At 39.6% G+C, this 27,178-nt stretch overlaps 1 protein-coding gene across 9 annotated transcripts in view; it reads left to right on the forward strand.

The window, feature by feature from the left end:
* The window catches only part of F13A1 (coagulation factor XIII A chain), a 208,662-nt gene that overhangs the window by 120,979 nt on the left and 60,505 nt on the right, over positions 1 to 27,178 (forward strand). For 7 of the 9 annotated variants that reach the window (XM_085537783.1, XM_085537781.1, XM_085537785.1 and 4 more), the window contains one exon: positions 2,065 to 2,291. The exons of 1 other annotated variant lie outside the window; for it this stretch is intronic. The gene's annotated coding sequence lies outside the window, so the exon portion shown is untranslated. Of the gene's footprint in view, positions 1 to 2,064; positions 2,292 to 20,120; positions 20,212 to 27,178 lie in introns of those variants that run through there. One more of the 9 variants, XM_085537787.1, reaches the window with a different exon arrangement.

Consider the following 27,178-nt stretch of genomic DNA (forward strand, 5'->3'; position numbering starts at 1 on the left):
TAGATACACCTCAGCCACTGGGTGAATTTACTATTATGACCTGTTTGTGAGAGCCTCTGAATTATCCACAAGAATGGTGCTGTTTAAGGCCAGCCTTGTAGAGCTAGGTCCTTGGGTGAACAAATGGTATTGTTAATGAAACTGCATCTTTTGGCCTTTTAGTGAAGGCAATAACAGGCTTTAAAAAAAGAAAAGAGGGAAGGGAAGGGAAGGGAAGGGAAGGGAAGGGAAGGGAAGGGAAGGGAAGGGAAGGGAAGGGAAGGGAAGGGAAGGGAAGGGAAGGGAAGGGAAGGGAAGGGGTTATTGTAAAATGCTTTACTTTCTATCAATCTTCATACATTTACACTAAAGATCAATTTAAAAAATGCTCTTTTAAAAAATAATTTTGAATTTGAAAACTATCAAAAATCCCTGTTTTCCTTTTATTTATTTTTCCCCCCTCACTCCATTTTATACATGCACAGGCGATAATATGACAAATAGGAAAATAAACACAAACCTTTCTTATTTTGTCTTCCTCAACAGAACAATGCCCATTTGAAAAGAATTTCATTAAGATAGGGACACACACACACAAGGAAGTAAATAAACTTCTTCTGCTCACAAGATCATAAAAGGAAATATTTTTGTTGTCTGGAGATTTTTGTAAAAGCATTTCTTTTACAAATTCTGAAGAACTGGGTAGCAGTAGTTTGGCAGCATTCCCTAAAAATTGAATAGTTGAAGGAATAAAATTGATGCTATGGTTTCTTCGTATTTTTACTATTAATTTGCTTGGAGATTAACATATAAAAATTCCATTAGCTTCACTAAGCCTCACAATCTTTATCAATTTCTCCAACATCATTAAATTAACTTTGTTTTGGCACAAATTAGCTATTATTCAATATCTTGTCTGAAAAAAAAAATAAAACCAAAAACAAAGCAAAATAGAGATCCAAAACTTAAAACCTTGTTTCTTAGGAAATGAAATGCCAGTTCTGCAGAAACCTCTATTATTTCTGAGGCATTTGTTTGCACTTCAAAGAGGGAGCTGAATATTTGGTGTTTCTTGGAAAAACAAAAACTGTTCTAGTTTCAAGAAAAGGCTATGGAAGTATTTAGTGCCAAACAGTTCATTCTTCTTTGTTAGCACAGTTTTTGTTCATATAATCATAGAATCACAAGGTTAGAAAGGACCTACAAGATCATCCAGTCCAACCATCCTCCCATTACCATTGCTACCACAAGCCATTAAACCATATCTTGTAGCTCCTCATCCAGACACCCCTTGAACACTGCCAGGGACAGCAACTCCACCACCTCCCTGGGCAGCCATTCCAGTGCCTGTCAGGCCTCTGAGAGAAAAAGTTCCTTCTTATGTCTAGTCTAAAACTCTTCTGGTACAACTTCTGACCATTTCCTTGGGTCCTGTTTGTTGCCTGGGAGAAGAGGCCAAAGTCCTCCTCATCACAGCCTCCATTCAGGAAGGTGTAGAGTGTAGTGAGGTCTCCCCTAAGTCTCCTCCAGACTAAACAATCCCAGGTCCCTGAGATGCTCCTCATAAGACTTGTGCTCCAGACCCCTCACCAGTTTCGTTGTCCTTCTCTGGCCACGTTCCAGGGCCTCAATGTCTTTCTTGTAGTGATTGTCAGTTAGAGAAAGATGTCCATAATATTAGATCCATGGCAGTGGTGTGTTGTAAAAGTGGTTAGTTAGTTTAAGTCAAATCTCTGCACCCAGTTCTCTCTTTTTTTTTTTTCTTTTTTGTTTTTTCCCCAGGATGAAACTCTGTACAGGCACCATGGGCTGGTTTGGAACTTGATGTCACAGGCATCAGGGGTAGAAAAAGGATCTTCCACCAAGTAATGGCATCTTCAGTGACCTCAGCCCTGAAGATCAGAGAGGAATTTATTAGATACGTGGACAAGCAGCATAGTGTTCAAAGTGACATGATCATTTTAAAGTAAAATAGAGATGTTTCAGTAATGTGCTAAAGAAGTACTTCAAGTTTTCCTACTGTAGACTACCTGTAAATCAAGTCTTTTCTTATTTCAGCGTATCTTTTGATATTTCTTTGTTCAGAACATTCTGCGGTTGGAAAATCACATGTACCTGCAACCCTCCAGAGGAGAAAGTGATTCAAAGGCTCTTCTTCAGTTCTGATGGGAAGTGGAGAACCAGACTTCAGGTGCAAATTGGAGAGGGCTTTGGTGCCAGCAAGATGTCCTTTGAGGTAGCTGCAGCTCAAACGACTGTTGAAATGAGCAGAGCCAGAGTTTGACTAGAAGCCGAGAAAAAGAGTACCTCGGGTCAGTTAATCTACCGTATCACATGTGGGGGATCTATGATATGATACTATCTCTGCCTGCTCTGAAATAGTGAAAGCGAAATGATAAAGTCTTTAAATGAAACCTTGACTGAACAGTAGCTGTTGGGGTTTGCTCAGTGCTACTGCTATAGGACTCAGGAAACTACCTTTGGAGAATGGTGGAAATAGTGAGAGAAATACTCATGTAGCAGTTAAGTGGAGGGATCTTTGGGGAGGGATCTTTGGATATGGAAAAGGATGACAAGTTGTTTAAGGATATGAAACATTTTCTGTCCAAGTAGCAGCTGAATAGAGTTGGACTCTACAGCCCGTCACATCAGTGATGGAGTGCCATGGCAGATGTTAAAAAACTCACAAGTCTGATCTGCAAATCAGCCAGTGAGTCAAGATTTTTTTTTAATGCTTAAATGGCATTTAGACATCCTAAAACATGAGGAGGTTTCCTGTGCTTTATACCCGAGCCATCACCTTTCCATTCCAAAGAGAATTTCAGTGCCAAAGTGATAATGTGATAAACTCCACCGATGCAGCAGAAATGAGCAGTGAACTGTAATTATTAAAAGTGGAAATATCATATGAGTTTAAAAGATTTAAAAAACAACAACAACAACCAACTTTGTTGGAAATGATCTTGTCCATCATTTTTTCCCTCTTTCATCACAAACAAAACACATGTACTTGCAGTCTCCTTCTCCCAATTCTTAATGAGAGAAGCCTTCAGTGGAGAGTGAAAATCTAAAATCTTTCAGTCCAGCTGTACAGGAGAGGATATTAACTGTATCAGAGCTATTTTATGGCATACCAGCAAGGGTACAAGGTTGAGGTATTTTCTGGAAGATACCTCTATTTTTCCTTTAACTTTCTCTGACTTCTGAGAATTCTGGCGTAATTGCTCATTTCACAAATCTCAAGGTATATCCAAAAAATGTCTTGCCCTAAGGTCAAGATTCAGTTGTGTTGTGTCATCACTGAAGCCTGCTCTCATTTATAGACTTGGCAGGCTGGCTATCTGGCTTCAGTGAAGTCAATCAGTATGACCTCTGGTCCAGATCTGGAGATACAGGCAGAAAGTCCACAAGGTTAAACCGGATTGTTTGAAATCAAATCTGAATATCATAAATACATGTCTGTAGCTTCTTCCACAGATTTTGGAAATGTGATAGAAAGTTCTGCTGAAAAGTTCAGCTGAGCATAACCCAGGAAGGTGTGCACAGTGATGGAGAGCTCGATCTTAAAAATAAACTTATTTTCTATTTATTTCCTTCCATTATATTTGATGGCACAGCACTTTGAGCAGTGTGGCCAGGTAGCCATGGTTTTACTCATGTTTTAAGAGAACGCACCAGTCAGACTTTTCCTCCAGAAGCAGTCATGCAGCTCAGAGGCTAAAATTAATCGCTTAACTAATGATCCATATGAAATCATTCTTTTGATACTGATGTTATTGGTCCTATGCTGGTGACACATGCATTTGCTTTGAATAAAATGACTCAACTAATTCCAGGCTCAGAATCAGAAGCTGAGCTCTCCATGCCCCCTGAAACGCTAGAGCTGTCATGATGAGTCTCAAAGAACCCCGGGGAGAAGGAAGAGAGAACTTCTAAATAATTCAGCAGTAAGGAAGTTGTCCTCTTATCATAACATTTTCTTAGCACTCTAGAGTGAGCTCCATCTGTCTGACAAGTAGATGACTTCTAACTCTTGAAGGTTCACATTTAATTTACTAAACAACTTGTAAATAAAATACTTTTTATGTTTCCAGTGTGGGGATAAAGGAGGTATGTCTCTTATGAGACATATTTGTTCTATGCCCACTTTTGAGACATTAATCACATTGGGATTGAATTCACAAGGACTTTTCTCCTCTGAGAGTAATGGACCCTATCAAACTGAAATACAAACAGCTGGAATTACATTTGATTTTCATCAAGTATATTTGAGTGATCTTCCTTACCTCAGCAACAGTATCAGTGCTCCTTGTCAGTATTTCCAAAAGCAGTTTCTCATGTTGTGGTTTCATGGATCTTTTAATTGCAAATTAGGCTAACCAGATTCTTATGCTGCTTTCATTTGGGGAAAAAAAAGAAAAAAAAAAAAAGAAAAAAAATACCTCCTACAGAAATGTCTTTGAGAACTTATGTAAGTGAGGGTTCCATAAATATGTAAGCCAAAAGATTTGATTTAGTTAAAGAAAACTGAAGTTTTCAGCAGTCCTATGCCTGTGCTGTCACTGATTTTCCCAAATTGCCAGCAGTTTGTGTGTGTCCAAGCTGAATTCCGCCATCCTTCCTTGGATTCATTCATAGGCTAAGTATCAAGCTGAAACTTTACCCATTCAAGAACCTTTGCCTTTACTGACCTTGTGTCTATGTTTTACTTTGTGCAACACTTCCATCCCCTTCTTGGGAATGGTTTCTGTTGGTCTTTCCCGTGCATTACAGTCCTATTGAAGTGCTGTGTAAGAATCTACAGAAGACTGTTCAACCAAGACTTTGTGACTCTCAAGTGGGTGTTCAAGTAGGTGATTTTTTTACATGACAACATGCTTATACTCACTTGGGAACTGCACATTGCTGAGGTTAGTGTAGGATTATACATATAGTCTGGGCTGTGCCTTTGCCAGTCATACTGCTTGTAAGCTCGGTAAGTTTTCCTAGAACATACCTTAGTAGACATAATCAAGCAATATATGGGAAATGTGTATTTGAACTATTTTTATCTGTTCATATGGATAGGAGCTTTAGTTAAAAGTCACATTTTTTGAGCATAAATAAATAAGTTAAATAAATGACACTAAATGGAAAACCTCATAGTGTTCCAGAGCTAAAGCTAAGTCCTTTCTGCTTCCTTGAAACAAAAAAAAAAAAGTCTGTAACTGTTGTTACAGAGGTCCTGTTTTGGTACTGGCAGAATAGGAGATGCTGTGATTCCATCTAATGCAATGGAGATTGACTTCACATGGTATCATGAGTTAAGTAATATATAATTAAAATGCTCCTGCAAATCTGCAAGGAACTGCTGATGGTCTTATCTCTCTCTGATTTACAAATGTTTGCCTGAGAAAAGTAAGGAAAGTTCCTTTTTCTATGACAAAATATTTTAGGAAAATATGGTTAAGGCAAATACTGTTCAAAATCTCCCTGGTTTATTTTCTGTCATGTTTTGTAACATTACCTTTTTATCAATATGATGGTTGTGGATGTTATGAAGGAAAGCTCTTACAGTTAATGTTTGATTCTGGAAAAGCCCAGATTAATAGACTGTATTAATAAACTTTTTAATCATAATTTCATTATAGGCTGTTGCATCTTCAGGGGTAGCAATTTCTTCTACAACATCTACAGATCTTTTAAAAATGGATGCGTATTTGTCTCATAACTTTTGTCTTCATATTCATGCTGTGACTTGGAATGAGAGCTCCAGAAGAGGGCAAGACAATGTGTCTCGCCTTTGTTGTTCTGGCCTTTTTGGCCAGTGAATCTTAGACCTCATAAGCTATATAGAATGAAGTTTGATGCTGGCTTGTCAGGAAAGTTGTAACCTTCCTGCACCTCCTCATCCTCTCAAAGAAAACTCACAAAGGGATACAGGTGTGGAATGAGAGTAGGGAATGTTTGAAGAGCACCAACAAGTGACCTAGCTTTCATTGGCTTTTGGTGAAAACTGTGTGTTTGACTGTTGTTTCTAAGCTCATCCTACCTTTTCTATGAAATAATGGTACTAGTTTTCTTACAGGAAATCCATTTTTCTGATGTCTGTACATCTACCCTATGGAAGGCTTTGTTTCAGTATTAAGCGGCAAACTGAAATGTTTCACAGAATCAGATATTGATTCAATTAACATTTTCATTTTACATCTATTATATTCCATTCAGTTGTGCAAAAGTATAAAAGATAGTGATTTTATCCAAACAATCCAGTTAGCTTTTTTGAAAAGCATTCAAATGAAATATTTACACGGGACTTTTACATGAAATATCTGTAAGTTTTGACTTCAAAGGAAAGTCTCAAAGGTATGGATTTTTTGTTTGTTTCTTTGCTTTCCTCAATTCAAAATCTAAATATTGACATCTTGGAACTGCATGACAGAAAATCCATCTTTTAATTACCTATATTTGTAACAAGGGAATTTCCTTACTCTTTTTCATAATGATGTTGCTCCCTCCAGCTAAGTGACAAAATTTCATTCTGCTTCTTACAGATTGTACGAAGTACTAGTTGTATGTGACACTCTCTTCTTCACTTCTCAGCCTATGATTACTTGCAGTAAAGCAGCACTGTTTTGCCTTTAAGCTGAATGCATTTTAATTCTAGGTGGAATGAGTTATTCCATGGTGCTAACAGAAATATTTCTAGGTTATAATAATACTGAAATACTAAAACATAGAGCTGTGCAACGATTTACACTTGTCCTCCACCATTGCTTAATTTCTATTTAATCTGAAACCTTCTTGGTCCCTCAAGAATCCTTGAATATCCAGAGCAAGAGCTACAAATGGAAATGTAAGGCTGCTGAAAAGGAGAGATAACCAACATTAAAACATGCTATATAGCTTTTGTTTCTTACTAGAAGATTCTGAAATGAAAACTTTTTTTAGCTCATTTTCTATGATGTTTCTTCTAGTACTCCCCTCTCCCTCCAAGACCCATGAAGTAGGTTAAGACATGGAGTATGTTGTAGAAATCACTCCAAGAAAACATAGGTGATGCTCTAAAATTTTCCTTACTGTAGTTATTCCAGTTATTTATCTGTAATGTGTTTATAAATTGGAGGGCAGCTTACAAACTTTGTTGGCAGTCGTTTTGGATGCCCTTCTGAATAGTTTGCATTCCTTATTTCGAGTAAAAATTTTCTGAGGCTCTCAGGGACCACTACCTGATGCAATGAGAACCCTCTGTATTTTGCTATAATAGGAAGTGATAAGGTGGTGTTTTGTTCTGCTAGGAAGGTGACGCTGAACATTAAAACCTGCTGTGAAAAAGAAAAGCAAAAAATGAGAATTGATGCTATCTACAACCCCAAGAAGTGTGGATGAAGGATTTGGAAACCTCTCAGGATACGGCACCTAAGAAATATGTATCTTGAGAGGATTTTAAAAATTATTTTTTATTTTTATCTATGAAGAACATATGTGTAGTTTTCAGTGGATAGCCTACATTCTAACAGATGTCGTAACTGGAGAATGTTTGTCTCTTGCCTTCTTGACAATACCCCAGGCTCAATTTTTGCCTATATTTCTGAAATGGACTCTGCTGAAGGGGAGGCAGGGGACTCTGCTTCTCCTCCTGATTTTAATCTCGCTTACACACTTCATTGTTAAGAGAGGTTTTCATGCATATTGCACTGTCTCGCTGCGTCTGGGTGGAAGACCAGGACTGTTTCTCAGACTTAAGCTACTTGTGCCTAACTCTCCTAATCCTAAGAATGTCTAAAGGGGATTCTTAGCTTCATGCATGTAAGAACGTGTTGTGTAGATAAGCTGAAGGGACTGTTGACGTGAAGAATAACAAGAAATCCTCTTCCCCAATCTGTCTTTCCCAGTGGCTTACACACTGTGATCCAGTAGAAAGTTTTTTACTCTTCAACATCAGATGGGATCCTATGATCATAATGCACATGGTCAGTCTCTGCCTTTTGTTCTACTGTTGTCTTCCACAGCACGTCAGTGAGGTGCACAACAGTGGCCTTCCTTGTGTTCACTTTGCTTAACTATAGTAAATTATCCTGGTTTTGGTTCATTATTTTAGTATTTTCTGTGTTCCTACCAGCATGGATAGTCTGACAACATATTTTGGTGGGCTGTCATACAGACTTTCTCATGTTTACTCAGCCAGCTAGGTATTTATTTATTTGTTTGGAGTTCATCACAACAGCAAGGGAAAAATATTTTGAGCAGTATTATGGACAATGTCTGTCTGAAAAGCTGTGAAAATTGGCAAGGGGAATTAAAAGACCTGAAATGACTTTTGAATCTGAGAACATATCGTAAACTGAAGGAATATCTGTTCAGTTAGATTTGTGAAACCGTGGGAGAACCTTTAATTCTTTCATATTTATAAGTAGGACTCATCACCAATAAAAGTATACAGTCTCTGTGCATTGCATAGGTTGGCCTCGAGGGATACGAAGGAAGCATCTTCAAGATTCCCTTTTACTTTCTCTCTAAGAATAAGATTCCTGTTGACAGTGAGTGGAGAGAGAAGAATCAAGGAGAGAAAGAATATAGACTACAGAATGAGGATTGAGAAAGGTGAATTCATTGACTTATGAAGGAGACAGTCTTTTCATTGAATGAAGATGTTATATATACATGTACACACTATACATAGGGTTTTGAATATTGAGGTAGTAAAACTGAGGATCAGTCTAGGTTTATCTCTTTTTATTAATGTTATGTTTCTGTAAGCATATATAAAGATTTCTTTCTTACAGTAGGCATGCAGTATTGCTTAGAAAATGATCAAGAAGGGATTCCCTGCACACAGAAAACACTTATTTTCTAAAATCAAGGTTTACTCGGCAGGGAACAAAATCAACTGGTGCTACAGTGACTTCCTGAATCTTAAAAAAATAAAATTGGAGGGGCATGGTGAATAAAGGAAGAAATGTTCATAAATCCAAGGTGTCCTTGAAAAAAACAAGGCTTTCTAAGGCTTAGAAGATAAAGCAGCAAACTCCGAGACTCATGGGGCAGAAATAATGGCAAACAGGAAAAGAATTAAAAGGCTTCAATCGTTAGTAGTTTCAAAGGAACTGTTTCCTTTGTTTTCCCTAACTTACATGGACACTGATGTGGATTCTGGAGAACTAGGCTTAACCTTGAGGCAGAGTCTGAAAAGAAGTTTGAACTAAATATTTGGAGCTGTTGACCTAAATTATAACCTTGCAATAAGCATGATGATGCACAGAAATGCTACCAAAGGAGAGATGCTCCTGATCAGTCAGCTGATCTTTCTTTCAGATCTTTATCATCTGTGTCTTAAGGGTGGTCCCGTGAAACTGTAGTCGTCTGAATGTGTGCCTTCTCATCTCAGAACTTGCTGTCTAGTCTCCTAACAGGTAATACATTCCCACCTCTCTGGCAGACCTGAATGTGGGATGAAGGACCCTCCGAAGGTATCTGTCTCTATTTACTGCTGGGAAAGCACAAGCAACTGTGTTATGGAGACTATGCCATACTCTTAGGAAGCTGTGGTGAGAGAATACCACTGTGATATCATTGCCTTCAGAAACCTAGCTATCCCAGCAGGCAGGGATACAACTGATGCAAGAGTTACTTAAGGAATCAGCAGAGAATGATATGAATGGCCACCGCATCTCATTCACTGGTGCCACTGGCTGTGCTGAGCCCCAGGATGGGTCTTTACTTGCAGGAAGAGTTGTGGGTAAAGAGGAGTCAGAGGTCTATGCAGACCATGAGGATAGACAGAATGAGAAACTTCAAAGTGAAGAGATGTCTAGAGAAATCAAAGAAAGAAAAGGTTCTGGCCTTACTGAGGAAGATTTCTTTAAGCAGGGGAGTTTAGATATATCCAGCTGGGAGAACCATGTTTACATCTTGCATCGGGCCCTCAAAGTGACACGGTGAAAGAGAGAGAAGAAAGATAACAAAGTTGTTTTCAGAATGACATGGCATTGAGACCTAGGGTGTTACTCTGAGGTTTGAAGTGCTGAGTAGCCCCAGGAGAAAACAGGAGATCCATGGCTGTGAGTTCATGCTCTCTTTACAAGGATTACATTATGGAGGGAGAACAACACTTCTTTGTGGGAGAAGCAAAACTTGTCTAACCAGGTGCTTTAATACCCTGTTAAATTCTCTCCTATTCTTTGCCTGTGACCTCCAGGTGGTTACCACATGGAACGTATTGTACTGCCATTGGATTAGTATTTTATCCTTGGAGGTAGGATGCATAGAAATCCTATTGAATTCAACACACACATTCTAGAGGTTAGCTAACAATTGTGTTTTTTGATCATTTATTATTGTTACTATTTCTTCGCATATCTAGAAGCTGAGAGAGATGTCTGTAGTTCTCAATCGATGAGGTGGAGTAGCCACAGGATTTTCACAGAGTTCACACTGTATTGAAATAGTCCAATGGGAGGTTGTATTGTGGATGTACAGTGGTTTTCATCTTAATTTATAAAGAGCCTCCCAGTGTCTCTGATCGCTCTGGTCCAAAGCTATTACCTTGAACCAGAACTCAAATGGCTGATGAACCAACATCAGCTGCATCTATGTGAGTAGAAAAAGTAGATGAAGGTGATTTGCGTACATTGATCCCTGAATGCTAATGAAAAGAAAAACATGCTTGGCACCACTACAAGTTGGAGACTCTTAGGATTTCAATATTGTGTCCTTTTTTATAACAACAGTAAATTTGTCAGTTATGTAGGGAAACATTTTACTGCATTCAGAGCCATTGCTCCAAATCCAGTGAGATAATGGCCAATAAAACTTTAAGCTAGGAGGTAGAGTTCTGCATTGCTAAAGCCTTCATTATGTGTGGTTGTAGAGAACGTACACATATGGCAGAGTGTCTCATTGTTCTTTTGTTGTTTTATTATTTTGTCAGTATGAAGTGGCTGTGATTCAATCTATGAAATGCAAGTTTAGCTTCTATTGATCCTGCTGTCTGTGTATAGGTCCTTAGCAGCTTTGCAGAATGTTGTTAAGAGCAGTTATATTTTATTTGCAGCTGAACCATACTGTGCAGTATTCCCTATTAAAATACATCTCATCTCAGTCCAAATGTGCTTGATTTACTCTTTCTTTTTGTACTGTAAAGAGTTGTAACTGAGAACCCTCAGTGGCAGTCCCTGCTGTGGGCCCATAGGATACCATCTGTAGCATGACCAAGCCAGACTGCTCTTGTTCTTGCACTGTAGACTGGATTTCATATATGGTTATCTGTTCCAGCTTCCTGGATAACACAGACTGCCTCTAAAACTTTGACAAATCCAGTACCTTCTTCTTTGATCAGGAGAAATGCCGGAACCTTCAATACTCTCTTGGATGCATGCAGACAATAGGGAGGGATCAGACCTCTTATTTTTTAAATCTAAGTTGCTGAAGGCAAATGCAGTGGAATGATTTTAAAGGAGAGAACTGAAATCAGATTCAGATTGATTTATTTTGAGGCAGACCTTAAGGATTTTAAAATGTAAATATGCAGATACAGTGAAGAAATATATTGTATGTGGCCATCAGGTGGAGTCTAGTTAAGCATGGTTAATTTTATTTAACTAAAATATAGACCAAAATCACTTAATAACAGAACCAACTTTCATTCCTTCCCAACTAGTGCATTTGTAAACAATACAATATTGTAATATATACTTCTAATTGTGTGTTACAGTTTCCACTGTAAGAATGAGCAAACATTTGCACCCTTGGGGAGCAGCATTCCACTAAATATTTGGAGATTAGCTACTAACAGCAGAAAGAGATCCAGATGGTTCCCTGATGTCCACATGCCTTTGATAACTTAGCACTCTTTTTCTCCTTCACGACCAAGAAACTCCGTTGTTTATCTCTGCTTCCTCTCCCAGGACTGGCTGACAGACTACAAACCATCTTTTCCAAGCAATTCACCACATTCTTTGCCAAAATTCTGGTAATCCCTCCCAGGCTAAGTGCAGTGAAACCTCATCTCACATTTAAAGATTTTGTGCTGGTCTCCACAGCACTGGATGTTTCTTATGAATTGGTAGCAGAGCACTTGAATGGGAGCCTTGTGTGGGGTGGGAAGACATGGGTCTGTGTCACGTCACAGGAGGAAATGGAGAGAGAGGACCTCAGGTAGTGGCAAATGTCTTCCACGGTTTAGTGTGGGTTAATTCTTTCCTGATGTGAGGTGAAATGTTCAGTCACTCTTTTTGGAATCACTTTTCCTGTTGCTAACTTACATCTTAGGCGTAAGAGACATTTTTGTGTTCAAATAAAAAATACAAAGCCTCACTCTAGAGGCAATTAGAAATGAACAGACAAAATGGTACAATGCTCTAAACAATATTCAAGGTTTTTTTTAACTTTTTTTTTTTTTATAATTTTTTTGCAGAAAAAATATGCTTGCAAATCTGTGTATTATTGTAGAGATGAGTCTAAAGGGATTTCATCCATCAAATGGAACAATATAATGACTTTTGATCTCTACTAAAGAGTTGAGAGAGTGGAAATGAGGGAAAAGAAAGGAGAAAAAGCAGTAGGGAAGGTAAGAAATAGTGGAGAACATACTGGGAATTCCTTCAGTATTTTACATTTCGAAATATGTGTATTTGGGTTGTGAATTCTTTCACAATTGTTCTAATACCTGCCTCAAAGTGTCCAGAAAAATGAGGGGCCCAGGGAACTCATTTCTTTTTAGAGTAGAGTCTGCCAGTAGAGGAAACCTGGTAGAAGGGCCTCTTGGAATGCTTTGAGGACAAAGCAGCCACATAAAGCAAAGCTCTGGTGCTCATAGCTATCACTTAGATATTTTCAGGTATGGTTCAAGTGTCCAAAGACAGCCTGACATTGGAAAAGACAATGACAAATTTTTGCCAGAGTAGGTATCACAGGTACTACGTATCACAGGTGCCATGACAGACTTGATAGAAATGGTAGTGAAGTGCTGGAACAGGTTGCCCAGAGAGGTGACGGATGCACCGTCCCTGGAGACATTCAAGGTCAGACTTGTCAGGGCTCTGATGTAGCTGTAGGTGTCCCTGTTCATTGCAGGGGAGTTGGACTAGATGTCTTTAAATGTCCCTTCCAACTGAAAAAGATTCTATGTTCCTCTGAAATGCAGTTTTCTGCCCCGATCCAGTTCATATCAAACTTGTAGTTCAGAGCATTCTTGTAGAGGAGAGACCCAGAATCTGTGGCTGTGAAACCATGAAGTGAAGCTCTATTTTAGCCCTCTCCACCCAGTACTGAGTATTCTAGTTTTACTTCACATACAACAGGCAGTAGAATAGGAACACAGGGACAGTGTGTCCATATCTCTCACCTGAAAGTTATTTATCTGGCTTAGAGGTAGTTTCTGAAAGATCTTTGTCATTGTCTTACAGCCAAACTACACTACAGACAAGGAATTTATTAAAGCATGATAGAACTGAGAGGGCAGGGAGAAGCACTGCAGAGAGGTATGTTTCTCTTGAAATACAGCAGTTTGGTTGTGTTATGGTAGGACTCTGTCATGGAAAATTAGTCCTGAAAAGAACATTAAACCATCTTTCCATCTGAGGTAAGTGCAATTATATCAATGTCTTCCCTGATAGATGGATGTCTAAGCCCTTCTTAAAAATGGAGGCACTAGATCGAGGCTTCAAAGATTAAATAATAGGAATATAGGAACAAGTAGCTGCAATTACTAGAATTAAGCCTATTTTCTAAGAAGCTGGAAAAATTAATCATCATTTAAAAAATATCACTGTGTGGGCTAATTAGCCAAGTTGCAAAGCTAATGCAAAATTAAGGTCTGGGCAAAGTTAGTATAATAAATATCTGGGGTGTGGGGCTTTTTTTTGATTGTTTGTTTAATTTCACAAAAAAATTTCTCTATATTTTATGATACTGCTTTGATTAAAGATATGTGAACATCTTAATGCATTTCTGTGGAGGGGAAAGAGAGGAAAGTACTCAGAATTGAAGGCATTCAGTGAGGTGTTAGCACTAAGTTGCCTTCTGCTTTCATTTCACATGGGGTGAAGTTGAACAGGTAGCATAGGACAAGGGGGAATGGTTATAAACTGAGAAAGGGGAGGTTTAGGTTAGATTTTAGGAGGAACTTTTTCACACAGAGAGTGGTGTTGCACTGGAATAGGTTTTCCAAGGAGCTTGTGGATGCTGCATCCCTGGAGGCATTCAAGGCCAGGCTGGATGTGGCTCTGGGCAGCCTGGTCTGGTGGTTGGCAATTCTGCACATAGCAGGGGGATTGAAGCTAGATGATCTTTGAGGTCCTTTTCAACCCAGGCCATTCTATGATTCTGTGATATAGCTAGGTAACTCCAACTCTCCAACTGCTCACCTGCAGTGACTTGGGAGCCAGTAAGTTCCTGTCTAAAGATTTGCTAAAACTGCTGCTAAAAATCTATATTTATTACTAACTTGAGTTTATCCAGTTTTGATCTGCCCAACTGTTTTATCTCTTTTGTGCTTACTATGGCCTTCTGTTAGCATCCTTTTTGTCCAAAATTGCTGAGGGATGTATGAGGAAATTTATCTGTGAACTGTAGTCTTGGTTTCTGAACTGGGTCATGAGTCACTGCCTGAGAACTTGGTCCTTAAAACTAAGCTGTCAGCAGGAACCATTGAAATCGCTAGAAAACATACTATTAAAATAATTCAGTTTGTTTTTACCTGGATAGCTTCTTATCAAGTTCCATAGGGATTTAATTCCAAGTCCAATACAGCCAAAGGAGACCACTGGTTTTGTCTCACTAAGACTAGGATTTGGACACAAGTTGTGCTTAGGTTATAGTACAGGCTGTCTAGTTCTGTCACATACCTTCTCTCTGGTATTTTGCTCCAGAGCAAATGTGGTTAAGGCTACAATTTTTTGGGGCTAAGTGCATCCTTTACAGATATAAATCCCTCTTCTAAAAGGGGAAAAGAGAAGGATATTGTGACTGACAGCTCAATCTGAGCTTTTCATCTAAGCAAAACTCCAGTCCACATGCAAGGCAGGAAGTGAATTACAGAGCTTCAGAAATAGAGCAGAAACCCACATTCTGCTTGCAAATAGACTGTTCATGGCTCCCGCAGGGGTTGTATCTCAGCCCCCTGCAACACAGGCAGCAATTTGAGTATGGAATAACATGCTAAAGCTGTACTGTAATATATATTCACAACAGGGCTCTGTTACAGCAGATAGGAAGCTTGTGATTGCTTGGAATTATCTGTTGGAAGGTTGCCTAAGTGTAGTTTGCATGGAAATGGAGCCAAATGCAGCAAAGCAGGAATCTGAAGGTTTGGTCTGGTCCTTTGAAGCTGCAGTTAGATTGGGCTTGGTGTGTCCAAAGGGGAGGTGTGCCAAAATCCAGCACTTGCAGCATGGGAATTTGGACCTGGCACTTACTGCTAATGAACCATCGAATCATAGAACAGTTTGGGTTGGAAGGGACCTTTAAGATAATCTAGTTCCTACCTGCTGCTACAGGTGTCCCTGCCACCCTCTAGACCAGGTTGTTCAAAGCTTCATCCAGCCTGGCCTTGAATGCCTCCAGGGAGGGGACATCCACAGCCTCTGCAGGCAACCTGTTCAGTGTCTCACCACCCTCAAAGTAAAGGGAAAAAGGGAGGCAAAGCATCCCTGGACAGTCCAGGCTCTGTATATCATAGTCTACCTTGATAATGTAAATCACGTTGTGGGAAAATAGCCTGATAAAAGTAGGTTGGCAACTCTTAACAGAACCACTGCCAAGACACTGCCATATGCCATTCTGAGTGAATGAGACAAGAATAGGGTGCTCGGGGGCTAGACCTGACCTTCATCAGCACCACCTTGTTTGCTATAGGTTTGGGGCTGATGGTGATGATTGTGCTCCCAGCCTTTCTGAGACAGAGCTGTGCAAGGATATACCTACGCTACAAATGGGAATAACTTGTTCTTGGCTATTTCCAGCAGTAGATGTTTTGAACTTGGTTTCTTACTGTGCATAACAGCTTTCACTGCCAACATCTTCATTGATCAAGGTGCAAGTGAAGGTAGGGAGCTGCTGTGCTATACTCTCCTTAGAGAGAGAACTGCAGGCTCTGCAACCTCAAAAAGAAAAAAGAAACATGAAGCCCCATTGTTGTTTTTTTTTTAATCACATTCCTTGGGAATTACAGATATAACTACTATTAATGTTCAAAGTGAGTGTGCACCTTCCTGGTAAGAAACCCTGGCAAGAAGAGGTTCCAACTGTACAGATTGATCCCAGAGGGATGGAGGGCAGTGGGGTTGGAAGTGTTTTCTACATATAAAACAAAGATTAAATCTATTAACAATAGGGGAATATCTGCATGTTTTCATTTGTAGACGTTCTTAGAATTGCATGTCGGTTTCAGGAGATAGATGTATATGTTCAGTTAAGTGTTTTAATATTATGCTGTAATTTTCTGGAGCCAGTCATGACTTTAAGCCAGATAATGGCTAAAAATATTAAGGGAAGGATCACCACAGCAACAATCGCTTTGCTCTCCTTCTGCAGAGGAAGTGAAAAAACACTCAAACTTTGCCAACCTGAATAAATTATCCAGATCATCAGAACTGTAAGGATAGCTGTGTGAGCATGTGAACACATATTAACTGGATTGCAGCACATTAAATACAAAGGGGGGAGCTCCAAAAATATGTTTGAGATTTAAAAGTTACCTTGGTTGTATCTTAGTCGATCAGAAGTTCCCTTGCCCAGCGTGATTCTTACTGCAGTCCAGCTTCTGGGCTGGGCTTTCCTGCCTATGTTGGCCCAGAGGTGGGATGTGGCACACAGATGTTCTCTTGATCTTGCTCCAGTATGAAGCTGGAAAATGAAGCTGCTAAATGGTTGGTTTTCTTGCCAGATTAGAGAACACAGATGCAGCCTTACTCCACTCTGGCAGCTGTTTCTATGTGCTGTGTGTGATTTGCTTTGCCAAAGTAAATCATCTCATTAGTCAGGGGGTGAAGAACAGGAATGGGCAGGTGGTGAGCAGGAGCAGTGTGGACACTTCTTGATTTTGAGAACCTTGTGCAGGAGACAAAACTGAAAGCTTCATCTCAAGAATCACAGAATCACAGAATTGTAGGAGTTGGAAGCTGCAGGTATGGCCAGTGGAGGGAGGGCAGATATTTTTAGAGGCAGGCTAGAGCAAGGACATGAGTTAGAGTTCTGATAGTGATGTCAAGATCTTTGACAGTTTCAAAATGCATCAAAGACTCCAAAATAATTATAGGGGAACCCAAAACCATAGGGATTTCAAGGACAGCAAGGCAGGGTTAGGTCTGGGGTGCTAGGGCTATGTATTTCCGTGTCACTTCTGCTGTTTGAGAGTACATCTGTTTAGTTTTGCTGGTCCTGTACTGAACCCTGAATTACCAACTACCCAACATGCTGCCATCATTTTCTGGCTTGAGTTTCTAGCTAGAAGTATGCCTCACCTTTTCTGGGGACATATGTTTACAAGAAACAGTGTGTCATTAAACTTAATCTATGTCTTTAGCCTTTTTTACTGTCCAGGCTCGTAGATGTTTGCAAACAAAGTGCATACTGCTGCTGAACAAATTTAAGCTGGCTGCTAGATTTCTTCCTTTTCTTAATTCTCTTCTGTGCACACCAGTGCAGACTTGGGCTCAGCCAAAGGAGCTAAGCAATGCCAGCTGTATCCTGGCCACATTTGTAGTATCTAATGAAGGATGAGTCCAGTTAGTACTGTAACATCAATGCCCATGGTATCAAGTGACCAATGACAAAGTTGGTTATTCTGCTGTGTTCTGTTTTTTTGTTTGTTTTAAACTGAAAACTTTAGAAGTTGCTTGGAAATTCATTAGGAGAACCCTATGGGCCAATCTACTCTTTAGTGTCATTTGCTTTCTGCCACCTCGCTGTTCCCACTGTTGCTTCAGCCCTGGCAGCCTGATGAGCTACAGAGCCTTGCCACATGGCACACGCTTTGGGGCAAGGTTTTGTGCTGGCTCACAGTGACACTAAACTAGTTCTAGTGGGAGAAAGCTAGCAGCAGCAGCTGGAGCTAATGAATCCTATATCACCCTGGAACAGGGACAGGAACCTTAGAGTTCAGGGTGTTTTCATGGAGGCCTGCTGCAATTTTGATGTATGACTGACTGAAGGAGATGAAAGCGCCTCCGGATGGGCTGAGGAAAACGTATGCACTAGGAGTTTTTGTATTATATTTAATTTGCTGCTTACACATTAGGGTTTTTTTTCCCCATTTCTTTTTTAGTTTCACTTGTTTTTTTCTGAATAAGAAAAGATATGAGCAGTGCAGATGTTTAGATGAATGCCTACTATGATTCTGTTATTGCGTGCTGGATCTTTAAAAATGAAGTGCTCCCCAGGCTGTTGTCTAGGAGGGATTGCTATGCATCAATGCAAGATGGCCCTTACAGTGAGTTACACGCTTGTTTCTCTCTTGTGTAGTTGTTATTTCCCCTTTGCTTGTTTGATTTAATTTGGAACATAAGCCATTCTGGTTGTAGGCAATTTTGATTTAGGTGTTCACAAAATGGAACATGATTAGGTCTGTGGAAAAGATCACTGAGGAAATCCTGCAAAAATAGCACGCCACTTGAACCATCAACCCTCTAAAGAAAGGTCTGGGCAGGATGTCTTCTCTATACCTGTTTGACTTACCTGCTTGGGACACAGGTTCTGGACTAGATGATAATTCACACTGATTTTCTTTCACTTTCAAGCTCCTTTCTTTTGAGCTAACATACATAAAGAACTGTAGAATCATTTTGTTTAGAAAAGACCTTTAATATCAAGTCCAACCATATTATAGTCAACACCCTGGTCCAGAAAGCTGAATGGGCTCCCTGTTCCAAACCTCACATCTGGGTTCCTGATAGTGAGATAACTTCAAGGAAGCCACTGGTGCCATTTATGCCTTTCATCCAGCTCCACTATGAATGAAGGACTCAAATGTTAGGGCTTTGTCTAGAACTGTAGTGGATTAGATGCCTCTACTGAGTGTATATTTTTTGCCATGGAAGCAACTTGTTTGCGTTATAGTTTGGGAACCAGAGACTCAGCAGCCACTGAGCTGAACTCAGCCTCACAGAGTGCATTCCTTGGGGGGCTATTTTATTCTTTCTGTTGTACCTTCCTGTAAAACGTGGTGAGAAATCAATAATGAATAGGATCTTAATCTCCATGGATATTTCCCTTTGCATGGTGTCAAAATCTGTTGGCTGTTGATTTTCTCATATTTTACATATGATTAATTTACTTGGGAAGAAAAGAAAAAAGAAGGTGGCTGTTTGTGGTTGAAAGACAGTTTGGCAATGATCCTCAACTAGAGCTACTAGGATGCATCCCCAGGCTTGTCCTCAGCTCGCATGCTTTGTTCTGTGCTCCCAGCAGGGTCTTGGGAGAACACAGCTGCTGCAGCTGCTTGTAGACCAAAAGGCGACCTTTTGAGTAGCTGAGGAATGATGCATTATTTAGCGCATTCCTGGCTAAAATGGAAATGAAATGATTTCGTGAGCAGAATGATTTGTTTGTTCTTTCACTTAGATGCACAGTAGTGTGGTGTGCAAATCACTACTTGTGGTTTCTTCTGGGTAAAGCTTTTGATGGGACAGACATAGCAGTGGCTGATACCTGAAAGATCTGTGTTAAGCCAAACACAATAAACTTTAGTCTAGAGGCAATAAGTTTGCAAAACTCAACTTCAGTTTAAATAATGTATAAGAGTGAAAGCTTCCTGGTGAAGTGTATGTCACTAGACTGTCAATTGATACTAGTAAGTGTCATAACCAGCTGCTATTTCCTGATGGAGTATTTTACTTCTTTCAATTAATCAGGAGTCTCTTGGAAGGTGCCATTGTAGATCATTCACTATAAGAATATGTAATGAATAGAATATTTATCATTTGCATAGACAGAGACTTCAACAACTGCCTCTCAGTGATCTGTGATAGCCAGGTAAATATGCACTCTGTGTATCTGTTGAGGGATGGAAGGGAGAGAGGCAGATGGGAACATTTTTCAGTGTCTAACTTTGAATTTCCAACGTGGTCTTCCAGACAGAGAATGAAGGAAGTAGGAACCTTTCCTGCTGATGGTGAATGAAGACTGCAATATTCTCTGCTGCAAGTCCATCTGCTCTTGAGCCTATCTTAAAAAGGTCTATCTAACAATGTTCTTCCTTTGTAGTTTCCAGCGCTACTTATGAAGACTTGAAAGCAGACTATTCGCATTCCACAGGTATGAGAGCTGAATCACTAAGGTAACAAATTATTTGAGAATGGACAGTTTTCTCTAAGCACTGAACATATGGAGAGAACTGGGGAAAGATCCAGTGATTTCAGTGAGCTCAACAAGCACTGAAATACATAGAATAGTGGAGAAATCTGCACAAATGAATGTACCCAGAAGACTATGCTGTGTCATTAAAGAGCTCAGTAGTGAAAATGCCCCACAGAATAAAAGGTGTCTGCTTTTATAGAATTATTTTTATTAGGACACGATTAGATGTGGTAAAACAAATAAGCAAGGATTCCTTAAATTACTACCAGTGTTTGATGTTGTCTTGGTTGTTACAATAAGCAGCATGAGATTACAAAAAATGATCTTCCTATTCAGGAGATAAACTGCCTTTAAAAACCAAGCTCTATTATTTCTAGGATCCATATTTGTAGAACTGACCATGACTTCAGAAGCACAAACACCTGATGAGTTTTCAAGACATTTACTTTGTAGAATCATAGAACTGTAGAATTGTTTAGCTGAAACAAACTCCTAAAGGCTATCTAGTCCAATTCCCCTTCAGTGAACAAGGACACCTACAGTTACATCAGGTTGCTCAGAGCCCCATCCAGCCTGACCATGAATGTCTCCAAGAACAGGGCATCCACCAGCTCTCTGAGCTGCCTGTTCCAGTGCTTCACCACCCTTTACTGTAAAAAACTTCTTCCTTATATTCAATCTAAATCTTCCCTCTTTTAGTTTGAAACCATTTCCCCTTGTCCTATCAGAATAGATCATGCTAAATAGTCTGTCTCCTTTCTTATAACACCCCTTTAGATACTGAAAAGCTGCTATCAGGTGTCCCTGGAGGCTTCTCCTTTCTAGTCTGAACAGCCTCAGCTCTCTCAGTCTATCCTTAAAAGGGAGTTGTTGTATCCTTTGTGCCATTTTTTGTCCCTCCTTTGGAGAAACTGGATGTCTCCTCTGTCTGTTTCTCCTGTACTGAGGACTCCACATCTGGACATGGTACTCCAGGAGAGATCTTACCAGGTCAAGATCACCTCCCTTGACCTGCTGACTGCACTTCTTTTGATGCAATCCAGGATATGGATTTCTGGGCTGCAAGAGCAGATTCCTGGCTCATGTCAATAATACTTGGCATATTCTTACTGAATTCAGGCCCTTATTTCCAACCACATTGTCTGCTTGTCCTCTTGCACCACCTTTCAAACCAGTCTTCTCTGAAGGATCCTGTCTGGGAGAAGATATGAGCACAAGCTGGTGAGCATTTGCAGCAGTGTGTTCTAAGATCTGTGGGATTTAGCCAAACAGCGAAGTGCAGGCTTCTACTATGAGTCATCTGGTGTAAAACTAGTGCTAAGTATTGTACATAATTAAGACAACATTATTACAGTGAGATTGCACTTCTTTTTTTGGCATGACTAGAGTCTTGAAAAAGTGCAATGTTTTCAGCCTTCAGAGCTGTGAAGAAGACGAAAAGTTCTTAGGAACGTTCATTCTAAAAGACAGCAAAGCAACACTGATCTTAGCTCATAATTTGCATTATTTCTGAAGTTATCCACATATATTTCAGTCTTCTTCATGAAAGACTGTGTTTTTCTGAGAAAAAAAAAAACAAACAGCCACAAACCCAGAAGTGGTGTTCATCAGTTAAGTCTTGCAACAATGACATCTGTAGATATTCAAAGTATTTGCTATTTCTTATTCTCACAAGTCACATATTTTATTTCGGGCCATGTTTTTTGAAGAGGTATTGTTGGTATTTCAAGTAACAGACACAAATAATCATATTTGCCATCAAATGCAACAGAAAATCTTGGCAACGGTGTCAGAAAGCCACAGATGCTATGTTTGAATGCTGACTGTCAGCAGGTACAGAAGTTTTAGTAAGCTATTGGCTCTATGAACAAGAAAAGTTACACAAGCAGCTCAAAACAATTTGCCTACTTGGCCCAGCTTTTTCTTTCAGAGGTCCAAAAATTAACTTTGTTTTTTATGAATGCGTGTTCTTTATTAAAATTTATTGTTCAATGATGCTAATGAATTCAGCTTATTGGTAGCTCAGAAGATATTTATCCAGGTTATTTGTGACTCGTCATCCTTAACTAGTAAGTGCTCTTTATGGTTTCACGTTCTATTTTCTGTTCATTGATTATGAACAGGAAGTGGGAAATCAGACTGCAAGATGGTGACATTGAGCTTATTAAGAAAAGGACTTTGAATGAATCCATTTCCATCTCTATATGGTGGTGAATGCCTTTGAAGCGTGCTTGTACTCTTAATTGAAAATTTTCATTTGGCCCCTGCTTCATCCTAACATTTCCCCTGCTTTTCTCTTCATTTCCTAACGTGATGATTGTGCATCATTTTCACGCACATCTCAAAGGGATTATCCAAGTGAGTCCCAGAGACTACAGAGTTTCATGTCACACGGAGAGCAGAGCACATGGGTCAAGACATCTGAGCCACAGACAGCGAGCTCCTCCTCTTTGTATGACTTGAACTGAAAGTGTGATAGGTCTGAAGATTAAGAATTCCAGAAGCCTTTCTGAGAAAATGATTGCTTAATATAAAACTCATACATCAATTCCAATTTTGTTGGCATCACTGTTTTCTGGATGAGTTTCCAATCTATTAGTAAAGGAGTGAACACTCCTGCCACGACAAATCATTGATGTTCAGAAAGGAAATCAAAGCAATGTAAGACTGTTGAAGAAAGTGACTTGAAGGAAAAAGAATGAAAGATTAGAATGCTGCTTCAATAGCTTTAAAGTTTGGTGAAGATTATATATGGGAGAGACGTGGGCCAGAGAAAACTCTGTAGCTGTAGGAGGAAAATCAAGGAGAACACAATTTGTTTTCAGAGCTTCATTCTTGCATGCATTCTTGCAGGCTCACAGCCTAAATCTTTGAAGAGGTTGATATGGTTGGGGCACACAGCCAGTGGTGGAATCATAGGACAGAAGGGTTGAGGCAAAAAAGAAAAGTGTACCTATTGGCTATGGTTATTATCTTGGACTTTGCACTTCTTTGACAGAAATTACACAGCTTCTGGATAGGTGAGAGAATTACTGAGCAAACCTACTCTTTATACCAATGTTATTACACCAGCTCAGCTGCGAGGGACCTTGCTATGGGTGCTGGAGCTTCCTTCATGGTATAGTGCCTCTAAGCAGCTCTTTCATCTTTACTCCAGCCACAAGCTTGCTGTGAGCACAAAGAAAAAAAGTTATTTGTATTCCACTGAGTATGTTGACAGTATTTTTGTGGATGCAGCACAATACTTTAGAGACAGGTATGTGGAGAGTTTTGAAGGCATTAATTTCTTCTTATGTTCTCCTTTTTCAAACCACACTGCAAAAGGTTACTGTGGGAATAGCAAAGGAAAAAACTTGCAGACTTTACAAAAATCAAAGCCTACAGCTTGTGCTGGATGGGTATATTTGGCACACATCTGTGATTATGAAATGACTTTTAAATTGCTTTTGAAATTCATCTGAATAATGATTCATTCTTTCAATATCTTTTCTCCCTCCAGAACATCTGCCATTAACAAACCAACCAGTTGTGATGTTTTACAATCCACATTTGAACTTCTCAAAATATTGTACACTTCCTTATTTAAGCAATTATTTGGCTCATTTGCACAAAGATACGGTCAGTCTTGGGACTGAAAGATGGATCAACAACCCAATTTGGCAAGCGTATTTGAAACGAGTCAAGAAACAGTTCCACTAGAGAATTGCTAAAGTGGTGGAAATGCAACAGCAACAGGCAGCTTAAGAGTTTCTGTATGCACAGTTACTGTATAATGTTGATTTGGTTGAGCTGAGCATGTCACAGGATTTAGGCATATGCCTAAAGATGGAATTACACGCTTGAAATTAAGATGTGCTTAAGTATTTTGTTGTTTATGGATCTACATGCTACATTTGTGTTTGTACTAACAGGAGAAGCTGTTCTACAAGATATTTGGGCATTTTAAAATGTATTTTTGTTCTGAACTGGAACAAGAAGTTTTACCCTGAAATGAGATTGAAGGAATCTTTAATTCTAAACATCTTGTAATTGAGCATACTTGAAACACTGTGTTTCTGTAACACTGAAATGCTCTATGAGATTAACAGTGAAATATTGCATGATCACATATGGTACAAAATTAATGAGAACCAGCTGTCAACTAAGCATGCTGGGGCTGCATGGGTTGTAAGTAATTCACCCCCTGGATGCAGGAAGAGCTCTAATCTGAGCTAGCTTCTCAGCTGAGGTGCAGTTCTGTTTTAACACTATTGTTCAGTCTACCACTAAACCAAAGATAGCCATCTTTGGACTTGTTCAGCCTCACCAGCTCTATGCAGGGACATCTCAAGTGTTCTATGCCTTGGTTTCAGGCACTTGTGCACCAGGGACACAGAGCTCAGGTTTTATGTGTTTGTATTGTAGCTGGTTTTGGTCTTCTCTTATTTTATTGATTCTGACCTGATTACATCCAAGGTGACTTCACGCTGTTCAGAAGACATAGTTTGGGCACAGCACAAACAGATGACCTCCATTTACATCTGGTGCTGCACGTAAAAGTTAGCCCCTCTGGAGCTGAGTGTAAAGGACAGAATGAGTTGCAATGACTAAACTCAACCTTACTTTTGCAGGGACTTTGAAGTTCTCTTCCTTGTGCTACCTTGTCCTGCTATTAGACATCCTACCATCCAGTACCTGAGGGATTTCAGACTGTAAACTTCTGAGTTAAAATAAATAAATCAAATCTAATTGCGTTTTGGTAATTTCTCACAAACTTTTTTTCAATGATGGTTTTCTTGCAAAAAGTTGCAGTGTTGTGAAATCAGCATTTGGTGTAGGGAGATTGACATGCTGGAAAAAAAATCAAACAGCTCTGGGAGTATGTAGAGAGGATCATAGAATCACAGAATAGTTTAGTTTTAAAGGTCATTTATTTCACCACCTTTGCCCTGTCATGAGCAGGGACACCTTTCACTGAATCAGCCTAAAGCCTCTGGCTACCCTGACCTTAAACACTTCAAGGGATGGGACATCCACAGCTTCCTTGGGCAACATGTTACAGTGTCTCACGACCTTCATAGTAAAAAACTGTCTTTCTTATCTCTAATCTAAATCTACCCTTTTCCAGTTTAAAACTATTAATTATCCATCAATGCTCTCAGGCTGTACTTATACTGGGGATTGCCCTAACCCAATTGCAGCATCTTGCACTTGGACTTGTTGAACTTTATGAGATTGATGTGGACCCACCTTTCAAGCCTGTCCAGGTCCCTCTGAGTGGCATTATTTCCTTCTGTATCAGCTGCACCACTCAGCTTGATGTCCTCTGCAAACTTGCTGATAATTTATCCAATCCCAAGATGTTAATAAATATATTGAACAGTACCTCCCAATACAGATCCCCGAGGGATGCTATTCATCTCTGATCTCCACCTGTGCATTGCATCATCGACTGCAACTCCCTGTGGATGTCACCATCCAGCAAGTTCCTTATCTGCTGAATAGTCAATCTATCAAATTAATTTCTTTCCAATTTAGAGAAAAGAAATTTGTGTGGGAGCATGTCAAAGGCCTTACAATGTCCACATAGGTGACATTGCTTGCACTTCCCCTGTCTACTGATGTAGCCATGGTAGGAAGCAACCAAATTGCCAGGCACGGTTTGCCCTTGGAAAGATATGTTGATTGTCTTGAATTACCACCCTGTCTTCCATATACCTCAACATATCTTCCAGGAATAACTGTTCTATGATTTTCCTGAGCAAGAGGTGAGGCTGACTGCTCTGTAGTTCCTGGGGTCTTCCTTTCTAGCTTTTCTTAAAACTGAAGTGATATGTCCTGTTTTCCAGTCACTGAGAACTTCATTTAATTGCCAGAGAATGGCTTTTGGCTACTACATCATCCAGTTCCCTCTGGACCCCGGGATGCACGCGAATGGGCTGCAGAGATTTACATATGTTCAGGTTCATCAGGTGATCTCAAATCCAGAGGAACTTGCTCTCCCAGTATCTGCCTTGGTGTTCAGAAGCTTGAGAGAAAAAGAAGAGAGAAGTTCTGATCCAACTCTTCAAGTTCCTATCTCTTTTCTCAGCCTAGTAGCCTCATAGTTCAAGTAGAATTGGCCCTTACGTTAAGAGCTTCACTTTAGGTAAATGTCATTGATAAGACAATGTGGTACAGAGGGATTTGCTTTAGAAAAGTCTTTCTCTTTGCCCTATACATATGATCTGTATGGTGAATTTTTTTCAGAGAAATGCTTTTGGTGAAATAGCTTTCCCTCGAAAAGTTTATGGCTTTGCTTTGATAACCTGTCCTTTCATTTGGGTGTGAAATATTAATTTAAGGGCTGCAACCTTTGTGCCTCTGTCAGCTTCAGGGTCAGCTGGCCAAAGCAAAGACATAGTCCACCCCCATTTTTAAGAGATGTTTCTTCATTATTTAGGGCCTCAGCTCTAGCAAAACATAAACCAGTAAACAAAGCTGGAGCCCATAAACAGAATCTCTTAGGAAAGACCTCTTTGCCCTAGCTTGGCTATCTTTCTGTGAGATAATTAAAACAGTTCTGGTACAGAAACAATGAAATGCTTTGGATTCAGATGTCAATAGGAATAGGAGTGGGAACCTGGATTGTATGATCCTAACAGCCATCATGGTTCTTTTTTTCTGTTGCAGTTACTACATGTGCAGTTATGTTCATGTCTGAGGAAGAGAGATGCCTTCACTGACAAGTACAAAAAAATAGATGTCTTTTCCCAACCTTTAACTCATGAGCTGGCATGTGCTTTAGTGTAATCTGATACCTATTGTTGGAAATGTATTTTACATAATTGGCAGTGGCAGCCACATAATCTGAGAGAGAAAATAAAGTATATTGAACTGTATACTATGTATCACTGTTAATGATTTTGAGTGGCATCTATAAAGGATAATGTAGCACTTGAAAGTT

Source organism: Coturnix japonica, chromosome 2 (assembly GCF_054131305.1).
Source record: "Coturnix japonica strain WE chromosome 2, WE-NBRP24, whole genome shotgun sequence".
NCBI lineage: Eukaryota > Metazoa > Chordata > Aves > Galliformes > Phasianidae > Coturnix > Coturnix japonica.